This window comes from Hydra vulgaris, chromosome 02 (genome assembly GCF_038396675.1).
Source record: "Hydra vulgaris chromosome 02, alternate assembly HydraT2T_AEP".
Lineage (NCBI taxonomy): Eukaryota > Metazoa > Cnidaria > Hydrozoa > Anthoathecata > Hydridae > Hydra > Hydra vulgaris.
Genome location: NC_088921.1, coordinates 45,535,986 through 45,545,662, shown reverse-complemented (window position 1 = coordinate 45,545,662; position 9,677 = coordinate 45,535,986). Strand labels below are relative to the sequence as shown.

Below are 9,677 nucleotides of genomic sequence, written 5' to 3'. Positions count from 1 at the left end.
ATCAAAGTTTACATTTTGAAATCAATCGTTTAGAAAATCTTTTTTTAATTACGCAACCCGGTTTATATTGTCGTCAAAATTAAATTATATTGAAATTAAATTGTTTTTAATAATATATTTTATATATTTTTAATTAATTTTTTAAAAATTAATTTAAGATTTTGCTTTTTAAATGTACATAAATCGACTGACAAATAGGGATTGGCGCAATTAAATGTACATGCATCGACTGAAAAATAGGGATTGGCGCAATTAAATGTACATGCATCGACTGAAAAATAGGGATTGGCGCAATTGAATGCACATACATCGACTGACAAATAGGGATTGGCGCGATTAAAAGTACATCATTTGAGACAGGGTTAGGGTTTGGGCTAGAGATAAATCAGAAAATAATGCGCTCAGCATTTTTAAACAGTTTTGTTTTACATTTTTGATAGAAACCAGGCTTTTTTAAATTCATCGTTGAAAAGAATTTTATTTATAACAGAGTATGAAAAAATGGCAAATATTAGCGTTTTTTAGTGTAAATTTTTAAACTTCAACAGCAAATTAGAGCACTTTTTGTTAATTTTCAGACTTATGTTTTTATACGATTCTTAATCAGCATAAAATTCTCTATCATAATCAGCAATAAAAAAAAAAGGGGGGGGGGGGGGAGAAACTGCAGTAGCGCCTGCAAGATTGGTTTTTGACAACATTTCAACTTGCATCAGTTAATTGTTTGCAAATAATTTACTCAAGATCTATATTCAAATAACTATTATATTATCCTAATAATACGTCTATTTGCACAAATCTTAATCTTATTTCTATAAAGAAAGATAAACATTATTCGTGGTACTTACATACTTGCTTGCCATTCTCTTTATTAATATAAAATATTTTCATACAATATAAACGTAACGCAATGCAATGTCGATTTAAAAATTTTTTTTTAGTTTCCAGCTTTTAAATTAATTCCCATGCAAATCCCACAAGAAACCCACGTGGGATTTCCCATGTGTGTTAATACCATATGGTTCCCACATGTAACCCATGTGGGATTACCCACATGGGTTTAAGGTGACAAATTTTCATACGGATACCACATGGGAAAATCCGTCCCACATAAATCCCATCAATCCCACACGGAACCCACGCGGAACCCATGTGGGACGCGGTTTTATTTTTCACTGGGCTATTCTTTTTAGCACATTGCTCCTTTTGATAGAATTTTAATAACTAAACAATAAAGGAATGCATGATTATTGGCATCTTTTACATTATTAGATGGAGTTTCAATTTATTTTATTTTGTTTTGCTCCTTATTTATTGATTACAATTATATCTCACATAAAATAAAATTTATTTGCAAGTGTATAAATAATAAACAGACAGGGGCTTGAAGAAGATGAAAAATATCAATCTTATATTTTCATACACCCCTACAGATCATAAAATAAATTCGAACATAATGTATTGATAAGTATGTTGTATAAAATAAACAATGAAGATAAAAAAAAGTCATGAGGTTTTAATGATGCATTATCAATATCACTAACATAAGTTAAAAATAAAAGTGGGTCTAGGATCGACCTTGTTGCGCTTCGCACAAAATATTTAATATTCAGATTTCTTGTTATACAGCTTTCTATTAGTTATAAAGCCTTTTATTCAATAATATATTTATTTTAACCCCGTAACGTTTTAACGTCTCTAAAAGAATACAGGGGTCATCGGTGTCAAATGCCTTACATAAATCAATAAGCGCTCCTATAGTAGATTTTTGCCAAAGCCATCAGTTATTTAATTAATTAGTTCAATAGTTGGATGTTTAGTTAAATGATTTTTCTGAATTGTTTTGAATTTAAAATTTTTTTTTTTTTTTTTGAATAATTGTGGGTTCTATTATAAATACAAAATAAAAACACGCTCAAAGATTTTTAAAAAGTACAACCGATTTGGGCCTGAAGTTGATAGTTGATAGCCTATAGTTGAATACATAAGTAATACTCATTGCTTTAATGATAGTTTTACTATGTGAAACAAAGATTTTGTCATACTTTTTTTGTTATTAGAACAAGGTATGTTTCTGGGTACTTTATCAAACATTCTTAATTTGATGTTTTTTACATATAAAAAAAAGGGTTTATTGAACTTCTTTTTTATTTTATTAGGAATATTTTATCAGAATTTTTGATGTCTAAAGTCTTTATTTTCTGAAGTCTTTTTGTACTGAAGTCTTTATTTTCCGAAGTCTTTTTGTACTGGTCTTTATTTTCTACCCATGACTTAGCGCATGACTTACCATGACCCATGACTACCAATGACTTAGCGCATGTTTTTTGAATATCAAATTTGCATTTGTAAACTGATGTTGCTTTACACGTACCAAGAAAATTTTTGATAAATTAAATCAGTGTTATGATATATTTTCATCTATAAATTCTAAATTTCATACATAACTTCCTAGCATTCAAAAGTAATAACTTTATAAAATTTATAGCCCTCTCAATTTAAGTGGGTTCATACTTTATATCAACCTAAAACCACGTAAGTTAATTACATACAAAACTAGTTTTATTGATTAGGTATTAGTATCTCCCTACTTTAATTTATTTTGAAATTAAATGCTCACAAAACAAATATTTTCTTACCTTTTTTGCACAAATATTGATAATAAATATTAATATATATTGATGCATATATATGTAACAAGTATTGATATAATTTTTCCAAATTTTAGTAGATTACAAACAAAATCATTTAAAAAGTTCTTTTTTTGACATTTTTTTGACATAAAAAGGCATTTTTGACCTATTTTAACATTACTATTTTACACAAAAATGCACAGGGGATTTTTTGTCCAAAAGGACATCTTGATCTACCCTATATATACAGGTAACAACCTAGAATGAGATAAAAAAATTATTGCATAAAAAAATAAATTTAATAAATATAATATAAGTAATATATTAACATTTCAAAGCACTTAACGGTAAAAAAAGAGCTTAAATACACTTAATATAAACATCCACGCACAAATATTTAGGAAAGAAAAAACTAACTAAAGATATACAGAAAAAAGTCAACAACACTCAAATAAAATGTAACACTTTCGAACACAAACATCATAAATATATTATCATTACTGTTATGATTAAAAAATCATAACAGTAATGGTAATAACTAAAACAATAATGATATATAAAATACGTAAGCGAAATTTTAATAACAACGTTAGGTTGTAGGTTTTTTTTTTTTTTTTTTACAATTTTAAAATCGACTGGGTTATTTTTGATGAAGAATTTTCCGGGGATTCCGAATCTGTACAAAAAAATGTTTAAGTAATGTCTTGCTAGGTGGGTCAGTGATGTTTGAACGGAAAAAATGACTAAAATATAACTAATTAATGAAGGAAATTATAAATGAAAGAAAAAAATTGTAAAATATTTTCTATAAAAAAGCAGATCCTTTAATAAAGACATTTTCAGGTCTATTTTTTTCAGATTCGAATTCCTAATGAAATTCTTCATAAAAATTAACTACCCTTATTTTTAAAACTTAATAAAAACAAGAACAGATGAAGCACTCTGAGGTAACATTCATTGTTTAAAATACGAAAAATTCGCCTAATTTTTCTAATAATAATCTTCACTTTTAATCAAATATTAACCGAACCATGACTTTTTAAACGAATATGAAATTTTCATTAAGTTTAACATAGTCAAAATATTGCTACAAAACGTCATGAAAAAATGCTAGAAAACGTCATAAAAAACGATCTTTTCAATTTTTGTTAAAAACTGTTGTATTTTGTATGTAAAATTTAAGCAATTTATATTTATGTAAAACCATCACTACTCCTAAAATCTCTATGAAATTCTGGTTTTTTTGGGAACCAGATTGATATACTTTATATTTTAGTTATTTTCCCGTTATAAACTAAGCGTTCCTCCCAGCAAGACATCTTTTTTTTTTAGTTTATTTTTCTCTTTTTTTTCACGAAAATGATTTTAATTTTTATGAATTTTTGAACAAAACATTAAATTTTCTTAAAACTAAATTTTATCAAAAGTGTTACAAAACTTTTCGTTAATTAGTCATACTTTAGTCATGTTTCCGTTCAGAATACATCGCTGACCTAACACATCATTTTTTAATTTTTTTTACAGATTCAAATTTCCAATAAACTTCTTCGCCAAAAGTAACCCTGTCGTTTTTGGAATTGAAAAAAAAAATTGATGCACCCCCTTAAAGTACCACTTGCACAAAATGGGAAAAACTTCCAAGCTATGTTTGGATACAACACAAAACAAACTTTAGTCAGTTAGGTTAGCATATGGACGTCTGCTTGAACCTCTTGTCTTTGTACGCAACTTACATGACTGGCATTTATTCTGAATCAAAGAATAACGGTAGCGGTATTGATTCTTTACATAAGCGTTGACAAAAAGTCAAAGAAAATGATAGTATTTTTATTTCGGTATATTTGTTATGGAATTAAGAACAAAATCATATATATTTTTAAATAAACGCTTATTAGTTTTTACCTTTTAAATTTTTTCAATTTAAAATAATTTTTAAGACTTTGGAATTTGAAACTTATTTTGACGCGTACAGTAGGCCGGAATAGCCAAAAAATTAACCATTAATTTAATTTATAGACAAAATTAACCATTAATTTAATATTATTGCTACATTTATTAAGTTTGGCATTAGTTCCTAAATGAGGTTGGCGCTACTTATAAAGGCAATTTTTTATTATATTGTTATAAGTACCTAATTTTGCAAAAGTAATAATCTAATTTTTGTATTTATAAAAGTAAATTTTTTTTAGTTTTAGTTGTAATGGATAATTTTTGTTAGAATTTAGTTTTTATAGATACTTAACTAGGTTTTTAATAGCCACAGAGCCAATTATGAAAAAATCGAAAATTTCAATTTTTAAACTTTTAACTTTATCTTGCTATAATGATAAAAATAGGTGTTAATGTAAACTTCTTTAACATTACCAAAGTACTTTTAAAAATTTACTGCCGAAATAAATTAACAATGTATATATTTGATTTTCAAGAACAATTTAGATGCAAGAAATATAATTATCAATAAAATTAATAACAATTTCTAGCTTCAGCAGAACGCTTTTTAGCAGGGTCTTCTTTTTGTACTAACTGTTATTTGATGTTAAGGAATGGCTGGGTTTTTGATGCTGGGTTGACAGAAAAAAGTAATTGCTAAAATCATTATTACATTTGACTCGGTCACACCTGCGCACAAAATGCTTACGGTACACCTTGAAATCTTTATCGCGTTTCTCTTGAGCTTCTTTATTTAACTTAGTAATCACTTGTAATCAAAAATGGTTGGCACAGGCTTAAACATTTTACGAATACCCTCCGGCATATAGTACCATAGATAGCATTTTATGTAAAACCAAGCTGAATATGGATATTCTTCCCTAAATAAATAATTTCTAAATCAAAATTACATAATATACATACCAGAATAACGTAGAACATTTTTATAATCTCAAGATTGGGTCATACGGTTTCAGAAAATAGCAGTTTACTCTAAAACTCTCTTCTGTAGTTGTTATTATTTTTAGATATTCCAGACTTAATTGGGATATCTTTTTATCATTAAAAGTAGAAAATAGATCCGAAAGCGTAACACATGTGATATACAGAGACTTCTTACTCTTTAGTCTTCGAGTAGTATCACTCATCATTACGCATTTGTTTGTAGATTATTCAAGTGAGACATCAAAACCAAATTTCTATATAAGAATGATTCTAGTATACTCAATCATTTAGAACAACAATCACTGAGTTTTTAAAAGAATCAAACTACTTTGCATTTTAATTCTCTAATGCTGCAGCTTTGCAGCTAATATCATTCCTACAGGACTTTAAATTTTTTAAGAAAGCAATGAATTTGATTCCTAAATTCTCAGAAGCATATAAGTCTAATTTGGAAATAAATTGCATACAAACGAATCCCTTTACAATTATAAATACTAGTGTAATACGTAAAAATTTATTTCTAAAATTAAAATTGTTAATAGTATTAATTAAATATATCGTTTAGTGGAGTCCAGTTCAACCACTCCAAAAACTCTTTGAATGATATTAAACCATTTCCATCTTTATCCAATTGTTTTAATGTTATTTCAAGATGTTCTTCTTTTCCACCGGTTTCTAATAATAAAAGTCTTAACTCTTCGCGATCAAGTGAAAAGTTATCGTTAGAATCGTAACGTTGAAACATCTCAATGGCTTTTCGTAAATAATAATACCGGGTTGCGTCAGTAACGTCTTTTAAGTTATCGTTATTATTCATCCAATCTTGAAATTCTTCAAAAGAAATAAAAGTTTTTCCGTTTTTGTAGAGGATATATATATAAGTTTCTGCTTGTTCCTCACTTAAACCAATATCCGTTGTCAACAACGATGCAAGTTCTTTTGCGTCAAGACACTCGTCGCCGTTAACATCGTATTTGTTAAACAGGCTTTTAAGTGCGATTACTGATGGATTACTTGAGATGATATCATACTTTGAAAAAGTTCTTTTATAAACTTTACGCGAAGAACTCATTTTTGAAAACTAAATATAAGCTTAAGTTTTAAGGACAAAATATTTTTTTAATTAATTTAAATTTAAAGGACAAAATGATTTTTAAAATGTCGTTACATAAAAAACATCGTTTTTTGTGTAATGAGTTTTTTTAAAAAAATACATGTTCTCAACGCTGTTGATTCACAGTGTTTTTCCACATTCTTTTAAAATTTCAAATAATTACATTTTTAAAACTTCTCTTTAAAAGTCAATTTTATTTTATTTCAATTTTATTTGGTTCACTTTTTTTTAAAAAAATAATTTAATTTTTAAATTGAAAAAGAAAAAAGTATTTTTATTTAAAAAAATATTTCATATATAAGTTATACTTTAAAATACAATTTTTAAATGCTTAAGATTTATTGTAATGTTCTCAAATATTGCAATAAAATACGCCACACTCAAAAAAATATAACACCAATTCAAACCATGATTCAAATAAAACGTATTAAAGATATACATGAATTATTTAATAAATAGTTGGATGCAATCTTTTTTCCTTTATTAATTTCTGATTAAACAAAAATTTCTTTAAAAAAACTAAACAATAATAAGCTACGTGAAAATTCTCAGTTTAAAATTACAAATATTAATATTTTTGCTGATAATTATAAAATGTAAATATTTCTCAAAAGTCAAGTGACAAAAAGACAATATTTAACTTGGTTAATGTCAATCATAATTGTAAATACCTATGTATTTTTGTTAAGCATGTTTTCAACCATTCGGAAAAGATTGGTATCGATGACTCTTAAACACAAACACATACAAAAAAAATAATAATAATAAACACTCGACTTATTTTTTTCTAAGCAATTTCAGTTCAAAAAATTAATTAAACATTTCTAATTAAGATATTAATCAACCCTGCGGGCATTTTATGCGAAACAGACGGGTTTTTTTGCGGACAAAAGTGCCTGCAGGGAAACTGTAAGAAAAATTAACTAAATAATATTAATTGTGAGAATACTTTACACAAGTAAATTAAAATCAATATAAATTTATAAACTATTTCGGCAAATTTACTTTGGCAGATTTTTTTTGGCAAATAAGTAAATGAAAATTTTACTAATTTACCCAAATAATGTGTAAGTTTATTTTCATTATTTTATTACAACTAATATTACATGTTATAATAAAATTATTTCACTTTAAAAAGCGATTATCTCACGAATAACTTTCATCAATTTAAAAAGTTTTAACTACCATTCACACAAGTAAATATTAACCATGTTGCGTTAAAATGCAAAACTTTTGCAAAAAATGCGAAACTTCCTTCAGTGGATTATAGTGATAAAAATACATTAGATTTAGTTAGGTTAGTTTATTAAAATAACCATCTAACAAATCCTGCTACACTGGATTTATGACTAATGCAAAATTAGTATACTGTTTGTGAAGAAACCGCATAAGAGAGTAAGTTATTTCATTATGGTACATATCTATTAGTTTGGAATTATGTCTTATGTTGAGTGAGTTTTTTTTTAATTTTTCAAACAATCGCATTGCTTTGAATATAATTGACTAAATTTCCTGCGGGCCCAGCATGGAAATGACAAAAACATTTAATAATTGAGATGATAAAATTGAATTCAACTTCTTGTGGATTTAAAAAGTTGATGCATTCTGCGTTGGTTAGAACAACAGAATTGAATATTCAATGGGAATATACGCAAGTTGTTTGTAAGTTGGCATACGTGAGTGAATACAAAGTTGGAATATAAGTATAAAGATGTTGGAATTTAAAATAGTCAGTTAGACCAACCAACGCACGGTGCAAATGTTGCACGGTGCAAACGTTACCCCGATGAGTAGCTACTTAAATGCCAATCCAACGCAAATGTGCGGTTAACAAAAAGGTTTCTTTTTTCTTTTTGCAATAACAGTTTCTTTCACCAATAACAATATTTTTTAGCTATAACAAATGCACTAAGAGAAAACGTTGGGCAAAAAAATTTGTACTGCTTGGATAGAAAGTATATAATAATAAAACATTAGGGTGCATATTAGGGTGTATGTAAAAAAAATATTAGAGAGTTTTTAGAAAGTTGTGCCTGATTCGGATAATTTGTAAATATATAACTTTGTATTGATACTTTTTTTCTGAGTTTAAATTCTGAGTTTATTGGATATCAACCGTTCAGATATCTTTATTTTAAGTTTTCAATTTCACTAATTAAGAACCAAATTTTAGCAATTTTACTGTTATTTCAATGGTATAATTCTTACATAAGACAACAAACAAAATTGGGTCTTAATAAGAAAAAAATTAATGCTCACCTTTATAATCGTTGCAATCGTTGTTGGTCGTCAAACTAATATTCATTCAATAAAACATTAACAACGACAATTAACAAAACAACACATCATAAACAACCACGAAAGCAAAACATCCTCCAACAACAACCATCTTATGAAAAAAAAAATTTAAAAATAAAAACTATTTTATTGATATAGCTTTTTTAGATTTTCAGACTATCAAAACTTTAAAAATATATGTGAACATATTTAATATCTCTGAAAATGCTTTTGATAATTATAAAAAAGTTTTAAATTGGTCTAATTTATAATTCTTATATGAATGCTGCAACTAAAAGTATAAAAGAGGTCTTGGGCTGCCGATGCATAGAAAATAAAATAGATAGCCTCTACAGCAATGCACAGTGGGACAAAATTGAGTTTTTTGTGCCAAAGTTATTTTTGAAGTTTTTTTTATTAGAATAGCTATATTTATTTATAAAATGCATAAATAAAGTAATAAACATGTAACTATATAATATAAAAAAAAATATATTAAAAAAATTAAATTTTTGGTGAAAAATACAAAATATTTTTCACCAAAATGTAAACATCAAAAATATTACTTTTCAACAAAACGTCTTTTTTACATGTTCAGTATTTCTCATTAACTGACCATTAGTCGAAGACCAATCTTTTGTTATAACTTTTTTTATTGCAAAAAGTAGCAAAATATTTATTGTGCATGGCTATTTACATACATTTAGCATGAGATTTACATAATCAAATGTTTGAAGGATATTGGAGGATAGTTTATCTGATAGTAACGGTTAGTAGCA

General features: G+C 26.6%; 1 non-coding gene across 2 annotated transcripts; it reads right to left on the bottom strand.

The window, feature by feature from the left end:
• Positions 1–5,931: 5,931 nt before the first annotated feature.
• LOC105843282 (uncharacterized) lies at positions 5,932–9,677 on the bottom strand. Of its 2 annotated transcripts, XR_010636736.1 has the most exons (3): positions 9,465–9,677; positions 8,881–9,010; positions 5,932–6,588 (listed from the first exon to the last, which is right to left on the bottom strand). It is a non-coding gene; the product is annotated as an uncharacterized LOC105843282 (transcript). The 2 variants fall into 2 exon arrangements; XR_010636735.1 differs by lacking the exon at positions 9,465–9,677 and having other exon boundaries at positions 6,008–6,588; positions 8,881–9,350.